The sequence below is a fragment of the Haematobia irritans genome, chromosome 2, assembly GCF_050003625.1.
Source record: "Haematobia irritans isolate KBUSLIRL chromosome 2, ASM5000362v1, whole genome shotgun sequence".
Classification (NCBI taxonomy): domain Eukaryota; kingdom Metazoa; phylum Arthropoda; class Insecta; order Diptera; family Muscidae; genus Haematobia; species Haematobia irritans.
The window spans coordinates 108,745,541-108,765,003 of record NC_134398.1 but is presented as its reverse complement, the minus strand read 5'-3'; the positions used below and the strand labels follow the sequence as shown (position 1 = coordinate 108,765,003).

General features: G+C 35.4%; 2 protein-coding genes and 1 long non-coding RNA gene across 4 annotated transcripts in view; 1 reads left to right on the top strand and 2 right to left on the bottom strand.

Moving 5' to 3' along the window:
- The window catches only part of LOC142226008 (putative ATP-dependent RNA helicase DDX43), a 505,423-nt gene that overhangs the window by 16,866 nt on the left and 469,094 nt on the right, over positions 1-19,463 (top strand). The gene's annotated exons all lie outside the window — the stretch shown is intronic.
- Positions 1-19,463, bottom strand: part of LOC142226005 (putative ATP-dependent RNA helicase DDX43) — a 247,474-nt gene that overhangs the window by 124,217 nt on the left and 103,794 nt on the right. The window lies entirely within an intron of this gene.
- Positions 8,951-10,525, bottom strand: LOC142225991 (uncharacterized). The gene is made up of 2 exons (XR_012719558.1): positions 10,027-10,525; positions 8,951-9,935 (listed from the first exon to the last, which is right to left on the bottom strand). It is a non-coding gene; the product is annotated as an uncharacterized LOC142225991 (long non-coding RNA).

Here is a 19,463-nt window from a genome sequence, read left to right as displayed (position 1 = left end):
GATTCAAAATTTCTTCCCTGGTCTGAGTGAATCTCGGACGGCACACCGTAGCGACATATCCAGTTTTTGCTGACAACATCCACAATCGTTTTTGCTTCTTGGTTTGGAATTGCATACACCTCCGGCCATTTGCTGAAGTAATCCATGACCACAAGGACATAACGGTTTCCAGAATCACTTACTGGGAAAGGGCCTGCCACGTCCATTGCTATTCTTTCAAACGGGGCTCCTGGTCTATATTCTTGCATAGGACCTCGACTTTTCCTTGTTGGACCTTTCGCCTTCATGCACTTCTCGCAATTGGCTACCCATTCAGCAATTGATTTCTGGCATCCAACCCAGTAGAATCGTTGCTTCACTTTCTCGGCGGTTTTGGTTATTCCCAGATGACCTCCACTGGGACCATTATGGAACTCCGCCAAAACATCTCTTATTTTGGAATCTGGAACGATGATCAAATTTCGGCTGCTCTTGCCATCTTCGCTTTCCCATTTACGTTGCAGGGATCCATTGACTAGAACTAAACTATCCCATTGAGCCCAGTATGATTTCATAAGTGGACTTTCGGCTGCGATGTCTTTCTTACTGGGCTTCTTGTTCTCTTCCTTTGCCGAAATAATTTTGTTCAAAATGGGATCTTTACGCTGTTCTGTTGGCCAGTCCACTCCAGATTCGACGTGTAACAGCCGAATATCAACAATCTCCTCCTTGTGTTCAGCCTTCGAGCAGTGCTTGCATTCTATACTGCAAGGTCGACGTGACAAAGCGTCAGCGTTACCGTGTTTTCCACCTTTTCTATGCTCGACACTGAAATCATAGCTTTGGAGCCTCTCGATCCAACGTGCCAGTTGAGCTTCCGGATTCTTGAATTGGAGCAACCATCGTAGAGCTGAGTGATCAGTCCTGAGCAAGAAGTGTTGTCCATACAAATATTTATGATAATGTTTTACACTCTCTATGACGGCTAGCAGCTCTCGTCGCGTTACACAGTAGTTCTTTTCGGGCTTGGACAACGTTCGGCTGAAATATCCGATGACCTTCTCCTTGCCGTCTATCTGTTGGGATAGCACACCTCCAATACCATGCGCGCTAGCATCTGTATCCAAAACAAATTTTTCGCCCGGAATAGGATACGCTAGAACAGGAGCTGAACATAAAAGTTCTTTTAAATGTTGGAATGAATCCTCCTGTTCGTCGCTCCACTGGAACTTCTGACCTTTTTGCGTCAATTTGTGGAGACTAGCGGCGATGCTGGCGAAGTTTGGGACGAATCGTCGGTAATATGTACATAACCCAAGGAAACTTCTTAATTCGTGGAGATTTCGGGGTCGTGGCCAATCTCTGACAGCTTGGATTTTGTCTTCATCGGTGGATATGCCCTCTGCAGTCACATGATGACCCAGGTATTTAACTTCCCGCTGGAAAAGGGAGCATTTCTTTGCGTTAAGGCGTAGACCAGCGGCTGACAATTGCTGGATAACGTCTTTCAAGTTCTTAAGGTGCTCGTCAAATGTTTTGCCCATCACTATGATGTCATCCAAGTATATCAAGCACGATTTCCAGTGCAACCCCTTCAGTACCCGCTCCATCAATCTTTCGAAGGTAGCCGGAGCGTTGCAGAGCCCGAACGGCATTACATTGAATTGCCAGAGACCGCCATTAACGCCAAAAGCCGTCTTTTCCTTGTCTTTCTCGGCGATCTCTACTTGCCAATATCCACTCTGCAAATCGAGCGTAGAAAACCATGTTGTTCCGGCTAGTGTGTCCAACGTGTCATCAATGCGTGGAAGCGGATAACTGTCCTTTTTGGTGACATCATTCAGTTTTCTGTAGTCCACGCAGAATCGGGTACTTCCATCTTTCTTTTTGACCAGCACAACTGGGGAACACCAAGGACTTGATGACGGCTCGATCACACCACTCTCCGCCATTTCCTTTAAGAGCTTTTGAACTTCGTCTCTTTTTGCAAGGGGAACACTTCGAGGTGCCTGTTTTATGGGCCTTTCTTCTGCGGTTTTAATTTCATGTTTCACTACAGATGTTCTTCCTTGATTTCCCTTTTCAGAAGCAAAAGCAGAGGCGTTTTTCCACAACAATTGCTTGGCTTTATTTCTCTCTGACGGCGATAGATGACGTGTCCAAGCCTCGACATACGCTTCTAGATGTTTTCTCACTGCTCCATGTGTCTTTGATGAGTTGCCTTCCAAATTGACTATTGCCTCGGCTGGTGTACATTTGCCAATGTCAGAAAATTTTACAATTTGCTCGTGATTGTCAGACAAGTTCAAGACACGAACTGGTATTAGTCTCTCTTCGTTCGTTGTTACCAGGGCATTTGCTATCAAGATGTTGTTGCTTTTGTTTTCTGCTGTTTCAACAACCCACAATTGGCCGACTTCACAATCTCCATTCATAGAAACCCATATAATTGCTTCGGCATTCGGTGGTATAGACTCTGACTGGCTCGTTGTCAAACGTCTGACAGGTGTATTCCCGTCGTATCCCACGTTTACCGTTATTTCGGCATCGCACCATGTCATTACACGACGCTTCATATCCAAATTGAGACCAAAAGCAATCATGAAATCCGCTCCAATTATAACTTCGTCTACTATATCGGCCACAATGAAATCATAAGTAACGGATTTGTTAGCAATAGTTAATTTTACGGTGACCTTTCCATATACGGTTGCGGGTTCCCCTGTAGCCGTGCGTAGCTTGACTCCAATCAGTGGTGTAACTTTTCCTTTTACTAAATCAGATCTAATGATAGACTTTGATGCACCAGTATCCAACGTCAAAGTACGCTTGTCGCCATTAATAACACCCGCAATAGTTAAATTGTTATTTTTCTGTTGAACTATTGCTATGGAGATGGTGGGGTCATCGTCTGTGGGAGCCAGCTCTTGCCCCGCTGAACTAGCTCGATTTAGTTTAAAGGTGACTCACTTGACTGTGGGGTCACCTTCTTATGGCTATTGTTTAATGGAGATGGTGATGTGGACCTTGACCGTTTGCGTCGTGCTTTGCATTCTCGAGCTAGATGTCCCGGCTTATCACAGTTATAGCATTTGATCCGGGATTTATTTGCTTCTTGCTTCATTTCTTGCATTGCCTGCTTCATGGCCTCTTTCATCGACTCAATAACGGACTTTGATTCATCACACTCTGTCTCTACTTTACGTACCTTGTGAATTTGAGGCCGCGCTAGCAATCTCGCAGTCTCCTGTGCAAGTGCGAATGTTACTGTTTCAGCGAATGTAGCCTTTTGTGACGCATATGTTGCACATTTTATATCTGGGTCTCGAATACCATTGACGAAGGTTTCAATCTTGATGCGGTCCACAAGAGGATGACTCTCACCTGGGTATGTCAAAAGCACTAGCCGCTCAACTTCTGTTGCGAAATCTTGTAGGGTTTCATTCGATTTCTGGATTCTTCCTCTCAATTCCATTCTGAAGATGTCCTGCTTGTGCTCTCCACCATACTTGCGTTGAAGTGCCGCTATTACTTCATTATAGTTATTTCTAGAAGCAGCTGGAATGCTTTGTATCACATCAGCAGCATTGCCCTTTAATGCCAATAGAAGTTCAATTGCTTTATCATCGTCATTCCACAAATTTCTACAAGCAACCATTTCGAATTGGAATTTGAAGACATCAAATGACGTTGAGCCATCGAAAACAGGAGTTTTGATTTTTGAGCCCTCGATGACGCGCACTGGACCACCTTTAATTTCCAGCTCTGACATTTTTTTCTCGATGTGCAGAAACTTCTCATCATGAACCATAATTTTCTCATCCACGGAAAGAACTTTCTTATCCAATTCCACAATTTGATTTTCTATATGGTCCACACGTTTCTCCATGCCTTCAGAAATTTGTTGTAATTTTTCGTTGACCATTCTAGAATTTTCGTCGAATTTTTCTTCCAATTTTCTAGAATTTTCTTCCATTTTTCTAGAATTTGCTTCCATTTGTAGGGCATTTTCTTTCAGCAATTTTCTAGAATTTTCTTCCATTTTTCTAGAATTTTCTTCCATTTTTCTAGAATTTTCTTCCATCATTTTGCTCAAAGCATTGAGCATTGATGTGTAATCCACAACACTCGAAGCCACAGATGGAGTTTCTACAGTGCTTGTATTGACGAGTATTGATTCATCAATGTCTTCCTTATAATCAAACTCATGCGTCGCAATGTCCATATTACGCCGTTCAAACTCTTCCAGTAGACGCTTTTGAAGCTGGGCCTTATTGCCTGTTGTCGGCAGCTCCAGTTTGCTCAATTCCTTTTTTAAGTCTTCCACTCGAAGCTCATTAAACTTCATTGTAGATTTTTTTTTCGTTATTTCACTTCCGACACCAATTGTTACGTTTTTATATTTAGGCGTTTTTAATTACCCGACAATTAAAACACTGTTCTTTTAAATAACGACAATCTACAATTTATTTACTATGACTTCACACTTTACAATTCGTTCACACTGAAGTTATTCGTTTGACGCTTTAATTAAGACTGACCCGTTAGCAGCATGCGAGCGCTTTTATATATGACGGTGTGGCAATACGAGAACATTCTGGTAGCACTACAATATTCTGGCAACGCCAGAACATTCTTAGACAATGCTAGAAGGATCTACGACCATTAAGTTGTTCGTCTGGTGGCTGCCAAACACATACACACTCACATAGATATATGCTCGCATTACTACAACAACAATGACAATAGACAATGAGATGAAATGAGAAAGCAAAATAACAAAGCAAAGGGGTTGTTATTCTATGAGAGAGTAAGAACTAACATTTCGGTAAGCAAACAAAAGAACATAAAAGAAATTCAGGAAAATACTAGAAAATGAATAGATGATTCCAACAAGTGATAGCGAAATTTTATCGTTACAATTTTAAATTTTAAATTAACGGAAACTAATTTAAATAAACTTATATCTATAATTATCAAATTCGTAACACTATGTTCTGCCCCCCAGTGGAAAACTTGGAATCAGGACTATCTTCGTTAAAAAACACTGTTGGAACACATGACATACATCAAAATGTAGGTAATGACCTCCACTTTGATGTCCCATTAGCGAAATTTTGAACGAAGTCCGTTCCTGGCTTCCATGGTAAAATTTATGTTCTACCCGCCCAGTGGAAAACTTGGAATCAGAGATATCTTCGTTCAAAAACACTGTTGGAACACATGACATACATCAAAATGTGGGTAATGACCTCCACTTTGATGTCCCATTAGCGGAATTTTGAACGAAGTCCGTTCTTGGCTTCCATGGTAGAATCTATGTTCTGTCCCCAATGGAAAACTTGGAATAAGGGATATCTTCGTCCAAAAACACTGTTGGAACTCATGGCATACATCAAAATGTAGGTATTGACCTCCACTTTGATGTCCCATTAGCGGAATTTTGAACGATGTCCGTTCCTGGCTTCCATGGCAGAATCTATATTCTGCCCCCCAGTGGAAAACTTGGAATCAGGGATATCCTCGTTCAAAAACACTGTTGGAGCACATGGCGTAGATCAAAATGTAGGTAATGACTTCCACTTGTCCCATGTCCCGTAACCAGAATTTTGAACGAAGATCCTTCCTAGCTTCCATGATAGAATCTATCTATTAACCCTTAGTGGATAAAATGTACTCGCTATTGCAGATATTACATCTGGTGAAGAAAAAAATCTTATAGCAACTGTCTCACGTGCCCTGGCCATAGACGATATAACCCATGTCATCAATTTCCAATTGTGATTTCAATTATTTTTGTATTTGATTTTCAGCTTATTACAAAAATCATGAATCCAATTACCAAATTGTAGCCGTCGTGAAATTAATTTCAAATATTTTTGGATGAAGATATCTCAGAATCCATTTTTTTCACTACATAGATGAAGGTGGGTAACAAACAATATGATTTTAACTTATAAATTCAATTCATTTATTATTATTAAAATATTTTAAATATTTTTAATTTTATTAAAATATATATTTGGTTTTAATCTGGAATGAAAAAACTCCAGATGTTTTTATTTGAGTTTTATTTAACCTTAACCTTTTGTCAAAAAATTGGAAGACAAAATCTTTAAGTCAACAAACTATTAAAAATGTAATTAATCAATCAATTTTTTAATCAAATTTAAAACACAGTCAATTAAATTTTTAATTGAATCAATTAAAAAATTAATTGAAATTTTCTTATGAAATCAATTAATTTTTTAATCAAGTATTTTTTTATGTCCAATTAAAAAAGTATATAAATTAAATTAAAAAAGTAACATAAAGAAATTTTGTTTAGTTTTAATTCATAAACTCGAATGGAAGGAGATTCTCTTTACATTTGTTTATACAAATCTAAAACTTTCATTATAAGGTCTGTACTATGTTCGGTTTTCCCGTTGAAATTTTCGTGGTTACTTCATTAAAATAGTTTAATTTGAAGAAGATAATTAAATTTAATTGATGCGCATTTTATTTTTTATCGAGATTTCGTCAAGCTTTAGCAGAATTATGTTTGTTTTCATTTACAATTTTGATTATTTTAGAAAAAGTAATCGAGAAAATAAAATGATTTTCAATTCGAACATAGTACCCACATTTAACAGCAAAAATGTTACTACATACATATTTTAATAAAAAATCACCTTTAACGTTACTAATGAATATGTAATAGATTTTTATGGAATCAATAAAAATGTTTGTGCTAATTCATAGGTCGTTTGGAAGATTTTCTTTGTTATTTACTACCACTACGACCGCCATAACTAACGCCTACTCTACCACATTGCGTTCGATTAAATTTATGTGCTTCTTCAGCACAGCGTTCTTTGGTTTTAGCAAAAGGTTCAGCCATGGTCGGGAGTCAGATGGTATATCCTGACCAGCTTCTTCAGGTATAGGAATTAATTCCGATGCTATGCCCCAATCGGATCGAGTCCTATAACTAAATATAGCACTGTTACTGTATTCTTCGATATTTCGGAACTGGAAATTGATGACATGGGTTACATCTTCTATGACCAGGTCACATGAGGCGATATCAGTTGCTATAAGATTGTTTACTTCACCAGAGATAATATCTGCAATAGCGAAATAGAATTTTTCATTCTTTTCAACAATTTCGATTGTTTGCTCGACCAAATCCAATGATACATCACGCACCGGTATGGGATTGTTCAAATAACCGTCGGTAAAATGTCGGACTCCTAGCACTTGTCATTACGGGTTGTTTATCGGGCCGTATATCCAATGATATCTTCCATATCCAAAATACGATGAGCTTCATCTAAAAATGGATAAGTAATAGTGGCTGTGTCAATAACATTCGCTTGTACAATTTAAACGATCAGGAGTGCAGATAATAATTTCCATACTACCTCCAACACATCCAATTTGTTCACAGCGATTGCCTTCTCCATAAATCATATTCCTGAATGAATTCTGTTGTTCCCTTCTTTCTCAATTTGCATGCCAATTCACGTTTTGGCGCCAAAATGCTATGGCTGTGGAATATTTTGATGTACAACATAGCGAACAATAAAAACACTAATATGTTTACCATTTCTGTTTGTGCTGTACCGTGAGATCTTCATTTTTAATAAAATAATAAATAAAATTATTTTCTTCGTCCAAAAACACTGTTGGAACTCATGGCATACATCAAAATGTAGGTATTGACCTCCACTTTGATGTCCCATTAGCGGAATTTTGAACGATGTCCGTTCCTGGCTTCCATGGCAGAATCTATATTCTGCCCGCCAGTGGAAAACTTGGAATCAGGGATATCCTCGTTCAAAAACACTGTTGGAGCACATGGCGTACATCAAAATGTAGGTAATGACTTCCACTTGTCCCATGTCCCGTAACCAGAATTTTGAACGAAGATCCTTCCTAGCTTCCATGATAGAATCTATCTATTAACCCTTAGTGGAAAAAATGTATTCGCTATTGCAGATATTACATCTGGTGAAGAAAAAAATCTTATAGCAACTGTCTCACGTGCCCTGGCCATAGACGATATAACCCATGTCATCAATTTCCAATTGTGATTTCAATTATTTTTGTATTTGATTTTCAGCTTATTACAAAAATCATGAATCCAATTACCAAATTGTAGCCGTCGTGAAATTAATTTCAAATATTTTTGGATGAAGATATCTCAGAATCCATTTTTTTTCACTACATAGATGAAGGTGGGTAAAAAAACAATATAATTTTAACTTATAAATTCAATTCATTTATTATTATTAAAATATTTTAAATATTTTTAATTTTATTAAAATATATATTTGGTTTTAATCTGGAATGAAAAAACTCCAGATGTTTTTATTTGAGTTTTATTTAACCTTAACCTTTTGTCAAAAAATTGGAAGACAAAATCTTTAAGTCAACAAACTATTAAAAATGTAATTAATCAATCAATTTTTTAATCAAATTTAAAACACAGTCAATTAAAAGTTTAATTGAATCAATTAAAAAATTAATTGAAATTTTCTTATGAAATCAATTAATTTTTTAATCAAGTATTTTTTTTATGTCCAATTAAAAAAGTATATAAATTAAATTAAAAAAGTAACATAAAGAAATTTTGTTTAGTTTTAATTCATAAACTCGAATGGAAGGAGATTCTCTTTACATTTGTTTATACAAATCTAAAACTTTCATTTTAAGGTCTGTACTATGTTCGGTTTTCCCGTTGAAATTTTCGTGGTTACTTCATTAAAATAGTTTAATTTGAAGAAGATAATTAAATTTAATTGATGCGCATTTAATTTTTTATCGAGATTTCGTCAAGCTTTAGCAGAATTATGTTTGTTTTCATTTACAATTTTGATTATTTTAGAAAAAGTAATCGAGAAAATAAAATGATTTTCAACTCGAACATAGTACCACCTTTAACAGCAAAAATGTTACTACATACGTATTTTAATAAAAAATCACCTTTAACGTTACTAATGAATATGTAATAGATTTTTATGGAATCAATAAAAATGTTTGTGCTAATTCATAGGTCGTTTGGAAGATTTTCCATGTTATTTACTACCACTACGACTGCCATAACTAACGCCTACTCTACCACATTGCGTTCGATTATGTGCTTCTTCAGCACAGCGTTCTTTGGTTTTAGCAAAAGGTTCAGCCATGGTCGGGAGTCAGATGGTATATCCTGACCAGCTTCTTCAGGTATAGGAATTAATTCCGATGCTATGCCCCATTCGGATCGAGTTCTATAACTAAATATAGCACTGTTAGGTTAGGTTATGTGGCAGCCCGATGTATCAGGCTCACTTAGACTATTCAGTCCATTGTGATACCACAGTGGTGAACTTCTCTCTTATCACTGAGTGCTGCCCGATTCCATGTTAAGCTCAATGACAAGGGACCTCCTTTTTATAGCCGAGTCCGAACGGCGTTCCACATTCCAGTGAAACCACTTAGAGAAGCTTTGAAACCCTCAGAAATGTCACCAGCATTACTGAGGTGGGATAATCCACCGCTGAAAAACTTTTTGGTGTTCGGTCGTAGCAGGAATCGAACCCACGACCTTGTGTATGCAAGGCGGGCATGCTAACCATTGCACCACGGTGGCTCCACCGCTGTTACTGTATTCTTCGATATTTCGGAACTGGAAATTGATGACATGGGTTATATCTTCTATGACCAGGTCACATGAGGCGATATCAGTTGCTATAAGATTGTTTACTTCACCAGAGATAATATCTGCAATAGCGAAATAGAATTTTTCATTCTTTTCAACAATTTCGATTGTTTGCTCGACCAAATCCAATGATACATCACGCACCGGTATGGGATTGTTCAAATAACCGTCGGTAAAATGTCGGACTCCTAGCACTTGTCATTACGGGTTGTTTATCGGGCCGTATATCCAATGATATCTTCCATATCCAAAATACGATGAGCTTCATCTAAAAATGGATAAGTAATAGTGGCTGTGTCAATAACATTCGCTTGTACAATTTAAACGATCAGGAGTGCAGATAATAATTTCCATACTACCTCCAACACATCCAATTTGTTCACACCGATTGCCTTCTCCATAAATCATATTCCTGAATGAATTCTGTTGTTCCCTTCTTTCTCAATTTGCATGCCAATTCACGTTTTGGCGCCAAAATGCTATGGCTGTGGAATATTTTGATGTACAACATAGCGAACAATAAAAACACTAATATTTTTACCATTTCTGTTTGTGCTGTACCGTGAGATCTTCATTTTTAATAAAATAATAAATAAAATTATTTTATTATTCTAAATTTTGCACGACAACAAACCAATCCACCGGAGTTGCCACAACTTTCGAATTTCATTGTTACCAAGTTTTCTTCATGAATGCATTTTTATTGAAAATAATTGAACCTTCACATTAAGAGACATTCTCAATGTGATCTCAAGGTGTCAAAAATGGAAACCGGGATATCTTCGTCCAAAAACACTCTTGGAGCACATGGCGTACATCAAAATGTAGGTAATGACTTCCACTTTGATATGCCGTAAGCAGAATTTTGAACGGAGTCCGTTTCTGACTTCTATGGTAGAATCTATGTTCTGCCCCCCAGTGGAAAACTTGGAATCAGGGATATCTTCGTTAAAAAACACTGTTGGAACACATGACATACATCAAAATGTAGGTAATGACCTCCACTTTGATGTCCCATTAGCGAAATTTTGAACGAAGTCCGTTCCTGCCTTCCATGATAAAATTTATGTTCTGCCCAACCCAGTGGAAAACTTGGAATCAGAGATATCTTCGTTCAAAAACACTGTTGGAACACATGACATAAATCAAAATGTGGGTAATGACCTCCACTTTGATGTCCCATTAGCGGAATTGTGAGCGAAGACCGTTCCTGGCTTCCATGGTAGAATCTATGTTCTGCCCCCCAGTGGAAAACTTGGAATCAGGGATATCTTCGTTCAAAAACACTGTTGGAACTCATGACATACATCAAAATGTAGGTAATGACCTCCACTTTGATGTCCCATTAGCGAAATTTTGAACGAAGTCCGTTCCTGCCTTCCATGGTAAAATTTATGTTCTACCCGCCCAGTGGAAAATTTGGAATCAGAGATATCTTCGTTCAAAAACACTGTTGGAACACATGACATACATCAAAATGTGGGTAATGACCTCCACTTTGATGTCCCATTAGCGGAATTTTGAACGAAGTCCGTTCTTGGCTTCCATGGTAGAATCTATATTCTGCCCCCCCAGTGGAAAACTTGGAATCAGGGATATCCTCGTTCCAAAACACTGTTGGAGCACATGGCGTACATCAAAATGTAGGTAATGACTTCCACTTTGATGTCCCATAACCAGAATTTTGAACGAAGATCCTTCCTAGCTTCCATGATAGAATCTATCTACTAACCCTTAGTGGAAAAAATGTAATCGCTATTGCAGATATTACATCTGATGAAGAAAAAAATCTCATAGCAACTGCCTCACGTGCCCTGGCCATAGACGATATAACCCATGTCATCAATTTCCAATTGTGATTTCAATTATTTTTGTATTTGATTTTCAGCTTATTACAAAAATCATGAATCCAATTACCAAATTGTAGCCGTCGTGAAATTAATTTCAAATATTTTTGGATGAAGATATCTCAGAATCCATTTTTTTCACTACATAGATGAAGGTGGGTAAAAAAACAATATGATTTTAACTTATAAATTCAATTCATTTATTATTATTAAAATATTTTAAATATTTTTAATTTTATTAAAATATATATTTGGTTTTAATCTGGAATGAAAAAACTCCAGATGTTTTTATTTGAGTTTTATTTAACCTTAACCTTTTGTCAAAAAATTGGAAGACAAAATCTTTAAGTCAACAAACTATTAAAAATGTAATTAATCAATCAATTTTTTAATCAAATTTAAAACACAGTCAATTAAAAGTTTAATTGAATCAATTAAAAAATTAATTGAAATTTTCTTATGAAATCAATTAATTTTTTAATCAAGTATTTTTTTTTATGTCCAATTAAAAAAGTATATAAATTAAATTAAAAAAGTAACATAAAGAAATTTTGTTTAGTTTTAATTCATAAACTCGAATGGAAGGAGATTCTCTTTACATTTGTTTATACAAATCTAAAACTTTCATTTTAAGGTCTGTACTATGTTCGGTTTTCCCGTTGAAAATTTCGTGGTTACTTCATTAAAATAGTTTAATTTGAAGAAGATAATTAAATTTAATTGATGCGCATTTTATTTTTTATCGAGATTTCGTCAAGCTTTTGCAGAATTATGTTTGTTTTCATTTACAATTTTGATTATTTTAGAAAAAGTAATCGAGAAAATAAAATGATTTTCAACTCGAACATAGTACCCACCTTTAACAGCAAAAATGTTACTACATACATATTTTAATAAAAATCACCTTTAACGTTACTAATGAATATGTAATAGATTTTTATGGAATCAATAAAAATGTTTGTGCTAATTCATAGGTCGTTTGGAAGATTTTCTTTGTTATTTACTACCACTACGACCGCCATAACTAACGCCTACTCTACCACATTGCGTTCGATTAAATTTATGTGCTTCTTCAGCACAGCGTTCTTTGGTTTTAGCAAAAGGTTCAGCCATGGTCGGGAGTCAGATGGTATATCCTGACCAGCTTCTTCAGGTATAGGAATTAATTCCGATGCTATGCCCCAATCGGATCGAGTCCTATAACTAAATATAGCACTGTTACTGTATTCTTCGATATTTCGGAACTGGAAATTGATGACATGGGTTACATCTTCTATGACCAGGTCACATGAGGCGATATCAGTTGCTATAAGATTGTTTACTTCACCAGAGATAATATCTGCAATAGCGAAATAGAATTTTTCATTCTTTTCAACAATTTCGATTGTTTGCTCGACCAAATCCAATGATACATCACGCACCGGTATGGGATTGTTCAAATAACCGTCGGTAAAATGTCGGACTCCTAGCACTTGTCATTACGGGTTGTTTATCGGGCCGTATATCCAATGATATCTTCCATATCCAAAATACGATGAGCTTCATCTAAAAATGGATAAGTAATAGTGGCTGTGTCAATAACATTCGCTTGTACAATTTAAACGATCAGGAGTGCAGATAATAATTTCCATACTACCTCCAACACATCCAATTTGTTCACAGCGATTGCCTTCTCCATGAATCATATTCCTGAATGAATTCTGTTGTTCCCTTCTTTCTCAATTTGCATGCCAATTCACGTTTTGGCGCCAAAATGCTATGGCTGTGGAATATTTTGATGTACAACATAGCGAACAATAAAAACACTAATATGTTTACCATTTCTGTTTGTGCTGTACCGTGAGATCTTCATTTTTAATAAAATAATAAATAAAATTATTTTATTATTCTAAATTTTGCACGACAACAAACCAATTCACCGGAGTTGCCACAACTTTCGAATTTCATTGTTACCATGTTTTCTTCATAAATGCATTTTTATTGAAAATAATTGAACATTCACATTAAGAAACATTCTCAATGTGATCTCAAGGTGTCAAAAATGGAAACCGGGATATCTTCGTCCAAAAACACTCTTGGAGCACATGGCGTACATCAAAATGTAGGTAATGACTTCCACTTTGATGTGCCGTAAGCAGAATTTTGAACGGAGTCCGTTTCTGACTTCTATGGTAGAATCTATGTTCTGCCCCCCAGTGGAAAACTTGGGATCAGGAATATCTTCGTTAAAAAACACTGTTGGAACACATGACATACATCAAAATGTAGGTAATGACCTCCACTTTGATGTCCCATTAGCGAAATTTTGAACGAAGTCCGTTCCTGGCTTCCATGGTAAAATTTATGTTCTACCCGCCCAGTGGAAAACTTGGAATCAGAGATATCTTCGTTCAAAAACACTGTTGGAACACATGACATACATCAAAATGTGGGTAATGACCTCCACTTTGATGTCCCATTAGCGGAATTTTGAACGAAGTCCGTTCTTGGCTTCCATGGTAGAATCTATGTTCTGTCCCCAATGGAAAACTTGGAATCAGGGATATCTTCGTCCAAAAACACTGTTGGAACTCATGGCATACGTCAAAATGTAGGTATTGACCTCCACTTTGATGTCCCATTAGCGGAATTTTGAACGATGTCCGTTCCTGGCTTCCATGGCAGAATCTATATTCTGCCCCCAGTGGAAAACTTGGAATCAGGGATATCCTCGTTCAAAAACACTGTTGGAGCACATGGCGTACATCAAAATGTAGGTAATGACTTCCACTTGTCCCATGTCCCGTAACCAGAATTTTGAACGAAGATCCTTCCTAGCTTCCATGATAGAATCTATCTATTAACCCTTAGTGGAAAAAATGTACTCGCTATTGCAGATATTACATCTGTTGAAGAAAAAAATCGTATAGCAACTGCCTCACGTGCCCTGGCCATAGACGATATAACCCATGTCATCAATTTCCAATTGTGATTTCAATTATTTTTGTATTTGATTTTCAGCTTATTACAAAAATCATGAATCCAATTACCAAATTGTAGCCGTCGTGAAATTAATTTCAAATATTTTTGGATGAAGATATCTCAGAATCCATTTTTTTCACTACATAGATGAAGGTGGGTAAAAAAACAATATGATTTTAACTTATAAATTCAATTCATTTATTATTATTAAAATATTTTTAATTTTATTAAAATATATATTTGGTTTTAATCTGGAATGAAAAAACTCCAGATGTTTTTATTTGAGTTTTATTTAACCTTAACCTTTTGTCAAAAAATTGGAAGACAAAATCTTTAAGTCAACAAACTATTAAAAATGTAATTAATCAATCAATTTTTTAATCAAATTTAAAACACAGTCAATTAAAAGTTTAATTGAATCAATTAAAAAATTAATTGAAATTTTCTTATGAAATTAATTAATTTTTTAATCAAGTATTTTTTTTTTTATGTCCAATTAAAAAAGTATATAAATTAAATTAAAAAAGTAACATAAAGAAATTTTGTTTAGTTTTAATTCATAAACTCGAATGGAAGGAGATTCTCTTTACATTTGTTTATACAAATCTAAAACTTTCATTTTAAGGTCTGTACTATGTTCGGTTTTCCCGTTGAAAATTTCGTGGTTACTTCATTAAAATAGTTTAATTTGAAGAAGATAATTAAATTTAATTGATGCGCATTTTATTTTTTAACGAGATTTCGTCAAGCTTTAGCAGAATTATGTTTGTTTTCATTTACAATTTTGATTATTTTAGAAAAAGTAATCGAGAAAATAAAATGATTTTCAACTCGAACATAGTACCCACCTTTAACAGCAAAAATGTTACTACATACATATTTTAATAAAAAATCACCTTTAACGTTACTAATGAATATGTAATAGATTTTTATGGAATCAATAAAAATGTTTGTGCTAATTCATAGGTCGTTTGGAAGATTTTCTTTGTTATTTACTACCACTACGACCGCCATAACTAACGCCTACTCTACCACATTGCGTTCGATTAAATTTATGTGCTTCTTCAGCACAGCGTTCTTTGGTTTTAGCAAAAGGTTCAGCCATGGTCGGGAGTCAGATGGTATATCCTGACCAGCTTCTTCAGGTATAGGAATTAATTCCGATGCTATGCCCCAATCGGATCGAGTCCTATAACTAAATATAGCACTGTTACTGTATTCTTCGATATTTCGGAACTGGAAATTGATGACATGGGTTACATCTTCTATGACCAGGTCACATGAGGCGATATCAGTTGCTATAAGATTGTTTACTTCACCAGAGATAATATCTGCAATAGCGAAATAGAATTTTTCATTCTTTTCAACAATTTCGATTGTTTGCTCGACCAAATCCAATGATACATCACGCACCGGTATGGGATTGTTCAAATAACCGTCGGTAAAATGTCGGACTCCTAGCACTTGTCATTACGGGTTGTTTATCGGGCCGTATATCCAATGATATCTTCCATATCCAAAATACGATGAGCTTCATCTAAAAATGGATAAGTAATAGTGGCTGTGTCAATAACATTCGCTTGTACAATTTAAACGATCAGGAGTGCAGATAATAATTTCCATACTACCTCCAACACATCCAATTTGTTCACAGCGATTGCCTTCTCCATGAATCATATTCCTGAATGAATTCTGTTGTTCCCTTCTTTCTCAATTTCCATGCCAATTCACGTTTTGGCGCCAAAATGCTATGGCTGTGGAATATTTTGATGTACAACATAGCGAACAATAAAAACACTAATATGTTTACCATTTCTGTTTGTGCTGTACCGTGAGATCTTCATTTTTAATAAAATAATAAATAAAATTATTTTATTATTCTAAATTTTGCACGACAACAAACCAATTCACCGGAGTTGCCACAACTTTCGAATTTCATTGTTACCATGTTTTCTTCATAAATGCATTTTTATTGAAAATAATTGAACATTCACATTAAGAAACATTCTCAATGTGATCTCAAGGTGTCAAAAATGGAAACCGGGATATCTTCGTCCAAAAACACTCTTGGAGCACATGGCGTACATCAAAATGTAGGTAATGACTTCCACTTTGATGTGCCGTAAGCAGAATTTTGAACGGAGTCCGTTTCTGACTTCTATGGTAGAATCTATGTTCTGCCCCCAGTGGAAAACTTGGGATCAGGAATATCTTCGTTAAAAACACTGTTGGAACACATGACATACATCAAAATGTAGGTAATGACCTCCACTTTGATGTCCCATTAGCGAAATTTTGAACGAAGTCCGTTCCTGGCTTCCATGGTAAAATTTATGTTCTACCCGCCCAGTGGAAAACTTGGAATCAGAGATATCTTCGTTCAAAAACACTGTTGGAACACATGACATACATCAAAATGTGGGTAATGACCTCCACTTTGATGTCCCATTAGCGGAATTTTGAACGAAGTCCGTTCTTGGCTTCCATGGTAGAATCTATGTTCTGTCCCCAATGGAAAACTTGGAATCAGGGATATCTTCGTCCAAAAACACTGTTGGAACTCATGGCATACGTCAAAATGTAGGTATTGACCTCCACTTTGATGTCCCATTAGCGGAATTTTGAACGATGTCCGTTCCTGGCTTCCATGGCAGAATCTATATTCTGCCCCCAGTGGAAAACTTGGAATCAGGGATATCCTCGTTCAAAAACACTGTTGGAACACATGGCGTACATCAAAATGTAGGTAATGACTTCCACTTGTCCCATGTCCCGTAACCAGAATTTTGAACGAAGATCCTTCCTAGCTTCCATGATAGAATCTATCTATTAACCCTTAGTGGAAAAAATGTACTCGCTATTGCAGATATTACATCTGTTGAAGAAAAAAATCTTATAGCAACTGCCTCACGTGCCCTGGCCATAGACGATATAACCCATGTCATCTATTTCCAATTGTGATTTCAATTATTTTTGTATTTGATTTTCAGCTTATTACAAAAATCATGAATCCAATTACCAAATTGTAGCCGTCGTGAAATTAATTTCAAATATTTTTGGATGAAGATATCTCAGAATCCATTTTTTTCACTACATAGATGAAGGTGGGTAAAAAAACAATATGATTTTAACTTATAAATTCAATTCATTTATTATTATTAAAATATTTTAAATATTTTTAATTTTATTAAAATATATATTTGGTTTTAATCTGGAATGAAAAAACTCCAGATGTTTTTATTTGAGTTTTATTTAACCTTAACCTTTTGTCAAAAAATTGGAAGACAAAATCTTTAAGTCAACAAACTATTAAAAATGTAATTAATCAATCAATTTTTTAATCAAATTTAAAACACAGTCAATTAAAAGTTTAATTGAATCAATTAAAAAATTAATTGAAATTTTCTTATGAAATCAATTAATTTTTTAATCAAGTATTTTTTTTTATGTCCAATTAAAAAAGTATATAAATTAAATTAAAAAAGTAACATAAAGAAATTTTGTTTAGTTTTAATTCATAAACTCGAATGGAAGGAGATTCTCTTTACATTTGTTTATACAAATCTAAAACTTTCATTTTAAGGTCTGTACTATGTTCGGTTTTCCCGTTGAAAATTTCGTGGTTACTTCATTAAAATAGTTTAATTTGAAGAAGATAATTAAATTTAATTGATGCGCATTTTATTTTTTAACGAGATTTCGTCAAGCTTTAGCAGAATTATGTTTGTTTTCATTTACAATTTTGATTATTTTAGAAAAAGTAATCGAGAAAATAAAATGATTTTCAACTCGAACATAGTACCCACCTTTAACAGCAAAAATGTTACTACATACATATTTTAATAAAAAATCACCTTTAACGTTACTAATGAATATGTAATAGATTTTTATGGAATCAATAAAAATGTTTGTGCTAATTCATAGGTCGTTTGGAAGATTTTCTTTGTTATTTACTACCACTACGACCGCCATAACTAACGCCTACTCTACCACATTGCGTTCGATTAAATTTATGTGCTTCTTCAGCACAGCGTTCTTTGGTTTTAGCAAAAGGTTCAGCCATGGTCGGGAGTCAGATGGTATATCCTGACCAGCTTCTTCAGGTATAGGAATTAATTCCGATGCTATGCCCCAATCGGATCGAGTCCTATAACTAAATATAGCACTGTTACTGTATTCTTCGATATTTCGGAACTGGAAATTGATGACATGGGTTACATCTTCTATGACCAGGTCACATGAGGCGATATCAGTTGCTATAAGATTGTTTACTTCACCAGAGATAATATCTGCAATAGCGAAATAGAATTTTTCATTCTTTTCAACAATTTCGATTGTTTGCTCGACCAAATCCAATGATACATCACGCACCGGTATGGGATTGTTCAAATAACCGTCGGTAAAATGTCGGACTCCTAGCACTTGTCATTACGGGTTGTTTATCGGGCCGTATATCCAATGATATCTTCCATATCCAAAATACGATGAGCTTCATCTAAAAATGGATAAGTAATAGTGGCTGTGTCAATAACATTCGCTTGTACAATTTAAACGATCAGGAGTGCAGATAATAATTTCCATACTACCTCCAACACATCCAATTTGTTCACAGCGATTGCCTTCTCCATGAATCATATTCTTGAATGAATTCTGTTGTTCCCTTCTTTCTCAATTTGCATGCCAATTCACGTTTTGGCGCCAAAATGCTATGGCTGTGGAATATTTTGATGTACAACATAGCGAACAATAAAAACACTAATATGTTTACCATTTCTGTTTGTGCTGTACCGTGAGATCTTCATTTTTAATAAAATAATAAATAAAATTATTTTATTATTCTAAATTTTGCACGACAACAAACCAATTCACCGGAGTTGCCACAACTTTCGAATTTCATTGTTACCATGTTTTCTTCATAAATGCATTTTTATTGAAAATAATTGAACATTCCCAATAAACACAAACGTTTGAAAAATACTAAAATTCAA